The sequence below is a fragment of the Nannospalax galili genome, unplaced genomic scaffold (assembly GCF_000622305.1).
Source record: "Nannospalax galili isolate Female #2095 unplaced genomic scaffold, S.galili_v1.0 scaffold278, whole genome shotgun sequence".
NCBI classification, from domain to species: Eukaryota; Metazoa; Chordata; class Mammalia; order Rodentia; family Spalacidae; genus Nannospalax; species Nannospalax galili.
Window position 1 is genome coordinate 3,414,177 of NW_008347536.1, and position 14,475 is coordinate 3,428,651.

The 14,475-nt window shown below is 40.8% G+C and overlaps 1 pseudogene; it reads left to right on the forward strand.

Moving 5' to 3' along the window:
* The first annotated feature begins 11,662 nt into the window (after window positions 1-11,662).
* On the forward strand, window positions 11,663-11,857 carry LOC115072235 (annotated as a pseudogene).
* Window positions 11,858-14,475: the final 2,618 nt, after the last annotated feature.

Sequence of the window (14,475 nt, forward strand, 5' to 3'; positions counted from 1 at the left end):
TTGGCCCATAAGCCAGTAAGATCCTAGATGTCCAATAAATATTTGATTTGAATGAGTGACCTGCAAATAATACATGTTTACTTTCTTTACCAATGGCATTAGTTGCTAATAATGTATATGCCCTAGTTTGTAAAAGCTTTGTTTAAATACCTTTTAAACACTGGATGTGGTAGTGGACACCTTTAATTACAGAACTCAGGAGGCAGAGGTAGGTGGATCTCTATGAGATTGAGAACAGTCTGATCTACATATTGAGTTCCAGGTTATCTTGGGTTTACAGGGAGACTTTCTCAAAAAGCCAAATAATAATAGTAATAATAATAATAATAATAATAATAATAATAATTTTTTAACATGTGTATGTGAGTGTGCATGTATGTATATATTTTTGCATGTGTGTGAAGGTCTGTATGCACATGTACATATGCATATGGAGGCCAGAGTTTGGCAGTGGGTGTCTTCCTCAATTGCTCTCCACCTTATATATTGAGCAGGGTCTCTCACTGGAACCCAGAGCTTGCTGATTTCGCTAGTCTCAATAGCCAGTTTGCTCCAGAGCCCATCTCTGCTCCCAAGCATTGGGATTAGAGGTGGGCCAGCACACCCACTCAGTATTTATGTGGGTACTGGAAGTCTGAACGTTGGTCTTCAGGCTTGCATGGTAAGCATTTTACCGACTGAGCCATCTCCCCAGCCTAGTAAAATTCTTTTGAATTCAAACTTTCGCTTATGTAAGAAATAGTTTTTAGCATAAAGAGAAAATATTTATTTTGGTTTGTCATAATACATTGTTAAAAAATAGAACTGCTCTCTAGAATTTTAAATATATACATATATATTTACATATATATATATATACATACCTCTTTTTATATACATTATGTGTACATAGCCCCAAATACTGTTTAAATGCAAAATTTATCCAGTTTAGAAATGTTAATGTCTGGGACTGGAAAAATGGTTCAGCAGTTAAGAGCACTGGTTGCTCTTGCAGAGGACCCAGTTTCGATTCCCAACACCCACATGGTGGCTAAAACCATCTGTAACTCTAGTTCCAGAGGAATTCAACACCCTCTTCTGACCTGTGGGCATTGTATGATACAGGTGCACTTACATACATGCAGGCAATGTACTCACACATAAAAAAATGAATGAAATATTTAAAAAATGTTAAAGTCATATATTCAGATCCAGGTATAACAGAAGGAAACATATGGATGGATGACGTTGTCATGTAGCTCTTGGTCGGCTGATGCTCTGCGTTATATCAGCATGTGTTTTCTTATAGTGCAGGGCTTCACTATGCTAAGTAAAGTATCTGCTCCCAGCTACATTCCCAACATACAGTTCCTTATTATTGCAAATTCTTTTGTCACTGGCACAATTTTGAGTGGCAGTTTCCAAATTATTCTGATTTCTTAGCTTTAGCTTGTGTATTAGTTACTTGTCTGTTGCTGTGATAAACCACCATGACCAAGAGAACTTAGAGAAGGAAGAGTTTATTTGCCTTATGGTTTTAGAGGAATACAGTCCATCAAGGCAGAGAGGCGTGGTGGCAGAGTAGGTGGAGCAGAAAGATGAGTGCTCACATCTCTAAGCAGGCACAGGAAGCAGAGAGACAGACTGGAAATGGGGCAAGGCTATGAATTCTCAAGGCCCACCCCAGTAATGTGCTTCCTTCAGCAAGGCCACACCTCCTAAAGGTTCCATGACCGTTCCCAAACAGTGCTGCCAACTGACCAACTGTTCATCTACTTGAACTTATGGACATTCTCATTCAAACCACCAAAGCTTGGTCTATCTTCTGATTCAGAATGGCTAATATCAAATAGTTTGAAATGAACTATGCTACTTTAACTTCTCTAGTAAGCAGGGCTACATTTTTCCCAACTCCTCCTGTCCTTCAATTTTAATGTTTGAAAAGAAAAAAAAAACAATAATATTTCATAAAAATAAATACATAACCAGGAAAAGAATTTTGTAATAATGAAAACAAGTGTGATCTTTTTATATCCTGATGGTGGAGAACAAAATGGTCTCTCTCGACGTTCAAAAAGCAGTAGTGACTGTAAACAGATCTGCTGGGCTGTTTAGGAAGGAAATTATGAGCAAGTATTGCATACACTGATGAATGTCCGGCCTTATTTTCTTTCTTTACCTTCACAAAAATAAATCCTTCTGAACGTCACAAAAATAAATCCTTCCCTTCTCTTTCTTTTTTGGCTCAGATAGGGTATCTTCCCCATCTCCTAACCATGTCAGCTGTTTCCATGCTAGCAGAGGACCACGTGGTTAGGAGGCACATGAGCAAACAGTGTGCTTGTCCTAGTTAACTGTTAACTGTCAACTTGACACAGCTTAGAGTCACCCAAGAAGGGACTCTCGAGGGATTTCCCAGATCAAATTGCCCTGTGGGAACATCTGTGGAAGACTATCTTGTTAACTGATGTAGGGAAGCCCAGCCTGCTGTGGGTGGCACCATTCCCTGGGCAGGTGGTTACAGACTGTATAAGGAAGCTAGCTAATTAGGTGTCTGTGAGCCATTAAGCAGCCTTCCTCCAAGGTTACTGCTTCAAGTTCCTGCTTAAGTTCCTGTTCTGACTTCCCTCAGTGATAGACTGTAACTTGTAAGCTGAAATAAATTATTGCCCCTTTGAGTTGCTTTTGGTCAGGGAATTTGTCACAGCAACAGAATGAAACTAGATCAGTACTATGAAAATCTAGGACACCCATTAAACCAAGAAATCATGTATTCTTTTTAAGGATGTACGGTAGCATTGGGGAAAGAAACGGAAACTGATCTATGGATTGACTGTCAGGGTTAAAATGCCAACACACTAAACACATAAGAACCCCACAGTGTTGGGGACACCATGCTATTATTATTGAGAAGGATTATAAGGAAATATGAGGTCACCCAAAAAGCTTCAATAGCTTGGGAATTCAATGGGAAACACACTAAGAAAAGCAAGGTTAAGTCTAAGCCTAGTTTCTCCACTAAGTTAAAAAAAATTTGGCCCAGTTTTGCATCCTGCCCCAGCTTCTTTCCCATCTTTCCCATCCCCTACTGGAGTTATTAAGGAGACTCAGATGCTTTGAGTGGAGCAGTAAAGAGCTTCACAAGCTGAAAGCATGGCTACAGTCTCCCTTATCAGAGGGGGATTAGGTTTCAAGATGTCAGAAACCGGGGATGGTACTGAACTGTATGTGTAATTTTTTTGGGTACATATATAACTAAAAATAAAGCTTAATTTATAAATTACTCAGAGATTAACAACAATAATGAAGTAGAACAATTATCACACGTTGTAATAAATATCATCTAAAACTTAAAATTGCTTATTTCTGGAATTTTCCATTTAGTATTTTCTCACGAGCAGTGGACTTCACGTCCCTGAAACTGCACTTACCTAAGGGCGACTACCGTACTAGTGGACTGAGTATTTACTGGGTCCTGCGGGAGGGCATCTTGAGGGTTACAAACGTTTTTCAGAGCCTGCCCCTCGGGGAGCTGATCTAAGAGGGTCAATTAGCAGTGTCTGGAAAGAGAGGTTAGTGTTTTAATTAGATCAAAACAGGCCTCCCTGTCTTCTGGGCCTATGATAACCCCTCCCAACAGTTTCTAACCACCCAGGAAAGGGCGTGACCCCAGGCAAACACTAGGAGGGGGTGTCAGGTATAGGGGAGGCTTTCCTATAAATCTAAACGGACAGACTGGCAGAAGTCAGGAGCCGCCTGAGGATGTCAGCCGCTCTCCAGACATCCTCTCCTCTTCTTGGAGGTGCGGCTCCTAGGCTCCCGTAGGTAGTTCTTGCTCAAGCCCAGACTGCCCACAGCGCTCACCTGCTGGAAGCCAGCGGCGCGTCCCCGGTTTCCAAGGCGACCGGCTTCCTCACCTCTCTGACCGCACCTTAGGCACGAGCAGCGGTTCGCGCGTGCCACCTGGCGGCCACGCGGGGAAGAGCGCGGTGAGGGCGGGCGCTTGTACCGGTCAGGTGGAGGCTGGCTGTCTTCCTCCAGAAGTTCTGCTGCAAAAGCGCTTGCAGCCCACTGGTTGCCACAAATCCGGAAGTGGCGTATAGAAACAGGACTAAATAAATAAATAAATAAATAAATAAATAAATAAACGAATAAATAAACCATAGGTTGACACTTTTTTGGTATTTTTTTTATTTAAAAAAATATTAAAAGAAGAGAACTGAAGGATTCCATAAAGATCAGCTTTGTGGTAAGAGACTTTTCTCACGCGTAAAAAAATCATCCAAAGCCAAGCATGGGGGCGCATAACTGTGATCCCAACACTGTGTAGGCAGAGTCAGGACAATTGGGTTTAAGGTCAGCCTGGGCTGCACAGGTAGTTACAGGCTAGATTGGGCCACATAGGGAGACCCTGCTGTAAGAACACAAAAACCAACCAAAACCCAAAGTCGTCCTCAAATTAAACAATTTCAAGTAATTGAAAGCTCCCTCTCTTCTACCAATGTTACACATTTACTAAGTTTTTGCTGGGGTTTATGCCTCGGATAGGGGTTTTTTACTTAGCTATTCTTCGGATAACAGCAACAGGTACCTACCTTATGATGTAAACTATCGGTAGAGCAATGCGATGCAGCTGACCAAGAGGTACCACCAAAGCAACGGAAAGCACAGAGACTTCTTTAATTAAATGGAAACAGTTTGTGAGTCTCCAGCCCTTTGACTTCATTCCCACACCATCTCCTGTAAGTCCCAGGCCTTCTTTTACGAGAGCCTGGGCCTATGACCAAACATGTACTTTTACCCTATCATTTATCCCCTGCTGTTTCCCTTACAGTGCTTGCCAGCTGGTGGTCAGTGAAGCCAGAGAAAAACCATTTGCCAAATTTCCTCATTTGACCTTGGTTTTCCACTAGCCTCACCATGTTGAAAGCTGCAGAAATCGAGGTGGGAAAGGATCCACCGGAGAAAAAGCCACATATGCATTGTTGTTGGCAAGACCACAGAGACGTGTTTGGCAGGAACAAGTATCTTGATACATTTTTTTAAAAAAGTTACAGGGTCTGTGGTGGTTTGAATAATTATCCCCCATAGGCTCCAACTATTTGAACACTTGGTTCCCAGTTGGTGGTGCAGTTTGGAGAGGGTCATGGAAGCTTTAGGAAGTGTGGCCATGTTGGAGGAAGCATGTCACTCAGGGTGGGCTTTAAGAATATAGAACTTGTCCAACTCCAGTTAGGCTGTCTCTGCTTCCAGTGCCTGCTTGACAGGGTGTGAGTGCTCAGCTTTCTCCTTTGGCTGCCTCCTGCCATGCCCCTCCCACCATGATGGACTTTTACCCATCTGGAACCATAGGCTAAACAAACTTTTCCTTCTACGAATTGCCTTGGTCATGGTGTTTATCACAGGAAAAGAAAAATAACAGGTACAGGATCTTTTTGACAATATAATTTTTTTTCAGTTTTGTTTTTGAGATAGGGTCTTCCCCAGCTGGCCTGGAACTCCATATGTAAACAAGCTGGTCTGGATCTCAGAGCCAGATCAGCCTATCTCTGCCTTCCAAGTGCTGAGATTGAGACTGAAGGTGTGTGCCACCATGCCTGGCTGACAATATTATTTTTAAGAGCCATGAGCATGTTTACTTTTGCATTATTTTTACCTATTTTCTCTAACAATTACCAACTTTCCGTGCAGCAATAACTAGATCTTAATATTAAATATCAGAACAATTTGGGGAGGCCTGAACTACAGACTAAACTTTGCGGGCTGGTTCAGACTTCCAGTATAATAGACATTCTACTGAGAGCCAAGTTGCTTTTAGAAATATCAAAGTTCTGCTACAAATTTTGTGCAAAACTTTTTCTGACATATTTGAAACAATTAAATTTGTGCTTTGCACAAAGGGTAATGAGATAATTATTCTCTTGAGAGGGAAAAAGCTCATGCTACCTTGAAAAAGACATGAGAAAAACACAGGGCTCACTGTGTGTGTGTGTGTGTGTGTGTGTGTGTGTGTGTGCGCGCGTGCGCGCACGTGCGCGCATGTGTATACAAGTGCATATGTACACCAGAGGCTGATGTTGTGTCTTGCACTAATCACTCTCCACCTCATCTTTTTGTTAACAGGGTCCTTACAGACCCAAAGCTCACTGTTTAGCTAGACTGGCTGTCCAGTGAGCTCTGGGGCCTGCCTGTCTCTACCCCCCTTCCAACACTGGGGTTACAGTTGTGCTTGGTCATACCTAGCTTTGGCACTTTAAGGACTGAGCCATCTCCTCAGCCCTAGGACCATGCTTTTACCCTGACATTCATTGCCATCGCACAGAATTGGAAGACAGTTGTTTGCCTGCTTTGTTTGTGAGGATCACAATTTTCCAACCTGAGCCAGAGTCACATCCCTGAAGTCCAAATTTAACTTGAATAACCAGAACTCTGCTAAGAGGGCAATGCATCTTTTCCTATTGCTTTCCTTGGTATAGTTAAGTTTTAAAATTATTTTTTATGATGTTTTTGTTTTCTGGGGGGGAAGAGGAATCTAGGAGTGTAAGTTGGAGCTGGTTTCATGTCCCGGGGTCATGGACCAGGTACTGTAAATTGTTTCTGAGTACTCTAACATCTGATATCATGGGAGCTGGCAGCAACAGCGACTCATTGTAAGCATGCAGCATTTTAAAATAGGCTGAAATAAGATAAACAGATCAAAAGGACATAACAAAAAGTCCAGAAATTGAATTGATTGGTGTCAAGGTTAACTGCATAAAGTATGACAATCTTTTCAATATATAGTGCAACTATTAGATATCTATTTAGAAAGAAATGAAACCTGACTCTCACCAAAAATTAAACAAAAGGTGATAGTGAATCATAAATACACACATAAAAGCAAAAATTATAAGCCTGATAGAGTAAAACAGGAGAAAAATCTTGTGAAGTTGGGTCCTCAAAGATTGCTAATATGGGATGCAAAAGAGATTGTTTGAAAAAGAAAATAACAATTTGAACCTCATCCAAATCGAGGACTATTGTTTTTACTTAATTTTAAAACATGGTGCATACCTTTAATCCCAAGAGCACAGGCAGGCGGGTCTCTGTGAGTTCTAGGCCAGTCAAGGCTAAATAGAGAGACCCTGTCTAAAAAACAAACAAATCAAAACCAAAAAATGTGAAAAAGGCCAGACATAGCCTGAAGGTGAAGATTTGCAATACATAGCCTGATGAAAGTCCAGCATCTGGAATTTAGAATGCCCAAGGTTTAATTAAAAAAAAAATAAAACAACCACAAATACTTTGAATCCCTAGAGCGAAACCAATGCTCATGTCCCTTTTCTTTTCATTTAATTTCACATTAGGTGGAGAAAAGAGCTACCCGTTGCAAAACCGCATTGTTAAATGATTTTTTCAGAGAGAAAATGAGAGATTCTCATTGTCTTTATTGAGGGTCTGGATGGCCTTAAGAGGCTGAGCACTGCTGTGGACAGCAGGGTATCCTGGTAGGAAAAGGGTGTGGAACTTTCTGTACAGGGCTCATGTTCCAGACCTCTCCCTTGGGTGCTTGAGGACCCTGCACAGTGATCTCTGGTGACTGGGCTCACAGTAGCTCCTGTAAGGGAATGGGGATGGTACATAAGAGGTAAGAGTCACACAGGATGTAGGAGGTATGCAAGAGGTGGGAGGTCAGCAGAGTCAGTACAGAGAGGACCTGGGAGTCACTGCCCTTACAACTGAACTCCAGGGCCCTGGGTCTTTCAATAAGGATGAAACAAGCATTCATTCCTTTGTTTCATGGCCTTATTATAGTCCAGTATAAATCTTGTAAGCTTATCGGCATGTGGAAACAGCTTCTCGAATTCTTCTTTATGCTCCTATGATGGAGATGCTGGACAATGTCTTCAGTCATTGTGCGATTCTTTTCTCAGAAGCAGACTTCATGCCCAGCTACGTCCCATTCCTGTAGAAAGACTCTGATTTCCTGAATCACTCCATAGTCTGAAGGGCCTGAGGATTTTCCTGGTTTCTGGGTTCCTTTCCCTTCATTACCTACAAGTATTTAAGACATCCAATTTTATGTGCAGTTCCTGAATTTTCACTCCCCAGCTGCCTTCCATTCCACACTTGATCAAGAACCAACCCTACGCTATCCTAATGGGATCCAGGAAGGCAGAACTGAATTTACTCCCTGGGGCTTCTGGCCGTCTCTGTGTGGTGTTCTTAGTTTCTTCCCAAATTTGTTTTCCAACATTTTTATTGAGATTTTTACCTCTCTGTTCATCAGAGAAACTGGTCTAGAATTTTCTTTGCTGTGCCTGTTCCTCCAGTTTTGCTATCAGAGTGGTGCTGAGTACTGAGAATGAGTTTGGTAGTGCTTTTTCTCTTTCTGCTTTATGGGACAGTTTAAAGAATAATGCCATTAGTTCTTTCGTTAAAGGTTTGGTGGAATTCAGCAGTGAATTCATCTGGTCCCGGCCTTTTCTTTGTTGGAGACTCTTTATTAATCTTGCTTGTTAGAGATCTGTTCATATTATCTTAATTTAACTTGGATGGTTCTTATGTGTCTAGGAACCCATCCACTTCTAGAATTTCCAGTTTTCAAAGTATTATCTAATGATCTTCTAGATTCCATTGGAGATTGTTGTATTATCCCCTTTTCATCTATAATTTTACTAACTGGGTGTTTTCTCTCTTGGTTACCTTGACTAAGGGTTTGTCTGCTTTATCTTTTCAAAGAACTAACTCCTTTGTTGATTCTGTACGCTGTTCTTTTAGCTTCCACTACATTGTTTTCTGTCCCAATCTCTATTATTTCTTGGAATCTATTGCTTTTGGATTTGGTTTGCTGTTTTCTGATTATTAGATTATTTATTTGAGATATCTTTGATTTTTTTATTTATTACTTTAATTTTATGTATATGAGTGTTTTGCATGCATGTATGTAAGTGCATTCATGTATGCAATGCCCATGGAGGCCAGAAGAGGGCATTGGAGCCCCTGGAACTAGAGTTACAGATGGTTGTTAGCCACCATGTGGGTGCTGGGAACCCTACTCAGGTCTTCTGGAAGAACAGCAAGTGCTATTAAATGCTGTGCCATCTCTCCAGTCCCATCCTTGATTTTATTTATTTATTTATTTATTTATTTATTTATTTATTTATTATTTAATTTGGTCTTTTTGAGACAGGGTCTCCCTGTAGCCCTAGCTGACCTGGAACTTGCTATGTAGACCAGGTGGGCCTTGAACTCACAGAGATCCTCCTGCCTCTGCCTCCCAAGTGCTGGGATTAAAGGCGTGTGCCACAATACCTGGCCCATGCTTGATTTTTAAAAACTGTAAGGGCTCTTAGCTCTACGCATTCCTGTTAGAATTGCCTTAGTTGTATCCCAAAGATTCTGGTAAGTTGTGCCTTTATTTTCACTTGGGTACAGGAATTTTAAAGTTTTCTCCTTGATATCTTCAATCATCCACTGGTCATTTAAGTGTGTGTTGTTCAATCTCCAAGTATTTGTGTGGGTTCTGTAGTTTCTCTTGTTATTGATTTCTAGGTTCATTCCATTGTGATCTATACAAGACATTTTATTGATTCTCTTGTATAGCATAAGACTTGTTTTATGGCAAAGAATTTTATGGAAGATTCCATGGGATGCTGAGAAAAATGTGTACTCCAGATCTATTGGGTAGAATATTGTGTACTTATCTGATAAGACTATTTGATCTCTGGTATAGTTTAATTCTGAAGTTTCTTTGTTGATTATCAGTTTTGCTGATCATCTAAGATAAGAATGTGTGGCATGGAAACCACACATGATGATTATCAGGGCCTACTTGACCTTCTGTGTCCATTGTATTTGTTTATGAAATTGATAGTCTGGATATTTGGTACATGTATGTATACCATTTTATATCTTCTTGATGAATAATTCCCTTATTAATATGTAGTGCCCTTCTTTATCCCTTCTAATTTTGTTTTGAAGCCTACTTTTAAGACATCAGAGTAGCACACCAGTTTGTTTTAGGCTTTTATTCACTTGATAGATTGGCTTCACGTTTTGTCTTTCCATCTGTAGCTGTGTTTACCAGTGAGGTTTCTTGGAAACGACAGTAATTGTGGTTATGGGTATTGTTAACTGTGATGTGGGTGCTGGGAACTGAACCTGGGTTCTCTGCAAGAAAGGCTGGTGCTCTTAACCACTGAGCCATCTCTCCAGCTTCCCCTTTACATCTTTTAATACTCTTTCCTTGCTGTTTTATTTATTATATATGCTCTAGCATTCATCTCAGCCCCTTCTTCTATGCTGTAGAGTTTTAGGTTTGGTTTCTTGATTGTATCCCAGCATTTTTGGACACTGTAGTCATGATCAGTTATTTATATTTTCTTTATTGATGTTTGAATGCAGTATTTCATTGACCTTGTCCTCTGCCCCTCATCTTATGCTTGGTTGGGTCTATTGGTAATTTTCTTCTCTGTGGTTTTTATTTGATCATCGAGCCTTTCATTTTTTTTTTCTTGAAAATTTGTTTCCTTCCATATTGTTGACTTTTCTCGTTCATACTGCTGAGTTTCTTATCCATTCTGCTGAATTTTTCTTCTGTGTTGCTAATTTTCCTCTTCGGGTCCTGGATTGAATTCATCCTCTTGCTTGTATCCTCTTTGAGGTCGTCAATCATTTTTACGAATAGATGTTTAAAAATTCATCTGACGTCTTTTGTGTTTCAGTATCTTTGAAAAAGCATTTGAGCAGTTGTAATGTTTAGGGAAAGTCATTTTGCTTTGCGCTTTTTTATGTTTCTTTGTTTCTGTGTTGCAATTTGTATATCTGCTGGATTAGCTATCTCTTCCAGTTTTATTTGGGGATCTTCTTACTGAGTAGCCTGTTTCTTAGGGCTCAATCCCCAGTGTCACTCAGTGAAGAGAAAACGACCCTCAGTAACAGTAACAGTAGCAAACTGTACAAGACACAGGAACATGCTCAAAATTGTTAAAATGCACCAACACATCACCAATGATCATAAAACAGAAAATCGGCAAATTAATGGATAATGTACTATGATTAGAAATTATGTAGTATAAATGTAGAAATATTAAATAAGTGTGATAAAAGGAGTTGAGGAAAGGGGGAAGTAGGGGAGGAGAAGATTGGAGATGTGAGATCAGGATGGCCAGTCTCTTCTTACCTACTTTTTTGATGGAGCCTTGACTTCTCTCTGTAGCACGTGATGCTCGAGCTGATTTGGGTTGGGCTTACTTCATTTTGATGTGTTGTCTCTTTTTCTCTGCACATTTTAGCATCCTTTTATTATTTCTGTGAGTTTCTAAAACTCCTCCTCTTTTTCTTTGTTTGTAAAAGAGTCCATTATTATTATTATCATTGTTATTATTATTATTATTATTATTATTATTATTATTACACTCCTATTTTTGAGACAGGGTTTCCTTGTAGCCCCAGCTGTCCTGGAACTCACTCTGTAGACCAGGCTGGCCTTGAACTCATAGAGATCTGCTAGCCTCTGCCTCCTGAGTGCTGGGATTAAAGGCGTGTGCCACCACGCCAGCCGAGTCTGTTTTTTAAAATCATGACTTTATTTCTCTGGATCAATGGAAGTTAGCATCTAATCCACTATTTTATCAGGAAGTCCCCAGTACAACCAGTAGAGAGAGCAATTTGGTAGTCTTTCATAAAGAAAAAAATTATAATGTGTGTACCATTGACACCACTTCTAAGTATTTTCACAGGAGAAATGAAAATGAGTTTTCCCACACGGAGGAGATGAAGCATTCTCTCCTGAACGTGAAGCCGGCTCTTGGTGTTGCTTCACTGCCTTTTGCCATTTGATGATCATTCTTCTCTCTTTCAGGAGAGTAGAGGGAGAGGATGCAGTCTGAGTGGATAAAAAAAGAAAGAAAGAAAATGAGTGTTCTTAGCAGCTTCATTTCTCATACCTAAATCTGGAAACAACCCAGACATTCATCAACACGTAGCTACATAAACAGTGGAGCACCTGTACAGCAGATTACCACAGAGTAGCAAGAAAGGAACGGACTGTCAGTGCATGTAATAGCATGGCTGAGTCTCAAAGAATTCAGCTGTGTAAAGAATCTAAGTGTGATGTACTATATCATGTGCATTCTAGAAAAACTTGAAAAAAGAGCAGGGGTTGCCTAGCACTGTTGGGTGGGTGAGGGGCTTCTGTATAAAGGAGCAGGAGAGAAGTTTTTTTGGGATAAAGGTAATGCTTTATATTCTGATTGTGATGGTTGTTACAAGGGTATATGCTTTTGTTAAAGCTATACAAAATGCCTGCATTTTATTGTCTATAACCTAGACCTCGGTAAGGTTGATTTTTTTTTTTTTACAAACTGGCTTCAAAGTATTTGACAATCATTCCACTGAGAGATGGAGGCTCCATTCCTTTTCCTTGAATCTGGCTGGTTTTATGATTGCTTCAGCTAGCAGAGTGTAGCAGACATGATTATATGCTACTTCAGTGAAGATGTCTAAGAAGCTGTGCAGGTCCCTAATGGTTCTTTTTGGGTACTTGCTCTTGAGGAAGTGGAGTTCCATGTAACAAGTCCATCTCCTGTGGGATAACTGTGCAACAGTCCAAGTGCAGATACTGTTGGGGGTCTACCTTCCAGCCCACGAAATGCCAGACATATGAGTGAAGTCATACGGGATCCTCCCTAACAACTTATTCATCAGCTAAGTGCTTCTGAAATGATCTTAATTTATGCTGTAATAAGAGATTACCAATTACCAACCTATGGGATCTATGAGATACAAGAAATCATTGTTTTAAACCAGTTATTTTTCATAGTATATTAATTACCTATCACTGTATAAAGTCATGCTAAAATATAGTGATTCATTTATTATCTCATAGTTTCTGTGAATGAGGAGGTGATTCTACCTTGGTATATCTTGTGAGGTCAGATGTTGGGCAGATTCTATATTTGCCTGGGGGAGCTTTTGGTCTAAGGTGGAAAGCATAGCAGTCAAGTTACTACAGAACTGGAGAACCCCCAAAATAGAGAGGGCCAAGCAGAGTACTGTGGAAAACCAAGGCCAGTGTCACAGGCTGGGAGTAATCCTAGAGGAAGTAGGTCTATGGAGCAGTGGTTAGTTGAGTTTGGAATGCTGGGTGGAAGGGTCCAGAACAGAGAGGCTTGGCACACACAAAGGCCTAGAGGTAGATGTGAAAATGAGGTTTCTATTGAAGCTAAAATCATTTACTATGGTGAGATAATAGGGTCCCAGAGATGGGAGACAGGGAGACAGGAGACTAGCGAAGCAAGTAGGAACAGATCACACCAGGCCTCTAAGTCATGCTGAGGGTGAAGAGCTTGTCATGATGACAGAGGTTTACTCTGGCTGGTGTAGAAGAGGGTGGGAAAGGTCAGGATGGGGTTGGATTCCAGGATGAGCTTTGCTGACCACAGTTCCCAGTCTTTATTTTGCCAAAGGGCCTCTCACTTGGGTCCAGTTTCTGGTCCTAGGAGTATGTCTCAGGCTTGCCCAGGTTGCAGTGCTTGGAAGAAACATGACCTCATCTCTCTGGCTCCAGTTGTGAGCTTGCCTAATATCTTGAGGTTTCTGTGACTCCAGTGAGATGCCCACCCCCACACTGGGAAGTAGCCTATGAAACTGGACTATCATCACAGTGTCAACAAACATATTAAAAGAATTAGAACATGTGGAATAGCACTACCTCACATCTGGGGAATGAGACAGCATCAGCTGTAGCTTCCATCTTTTAAGCACTGCATTTTTTTTGCAGAGGGGAACACAAAAAGGTATTTTCAGGAATATCTATACATGTTAGCAAACCCAGTGTAGTGCCCTGCATTTTGAAATAAGGGGAAAAATGAGGTTGTGGATTACTTTCTCTAATTCATGTGGTTTTGAATAGATATTTTACTTTTTACCCAACATTCTAGCTGTGAAACCACAGCCAAAGGGCCATATTATGTTATTCCATTGAAATGAGATGCCTTAAAAAGGCAGCTCTACACAGACAGAAATTGAGACTTCAGCTGTGGGGTCAGCAGCAGGGGAATGGTACAGAGAGCAGCTGCCCAAGCGAATCCAAGAGCAGCTGAACAGGGCGCCGCAGAGCAAGGGCCTTAGGGTCCTGAAGTCTTCAATCACGGTGGGAACTGCCACTGTGGAATGTGGAAAGACAGACGTGAAGTTCCCAGAACCACACTTTGTCAATGCCTATTTTCTTGAGAAACATGAAATTTCCAATGTGGGTTCTTCTGAAGGTACTTATTAGTTGTGAGATCTTGGGCAAATCAGTGTGCGTTTCTGAACCTCAATATCTGTAAAATAGAGAGCATTCCATACCTTTCAGAGTTCTTCCTAAGATTACACTCCTAGCAGGATTTCTGGCATATAATATTTTCAATATTATTCTCATACCCCTTCTAAGATATATGTGAATGCCAGAGAATGGGATGTGACCCTGTACACACACACACACACACACACACACACACACACACACAC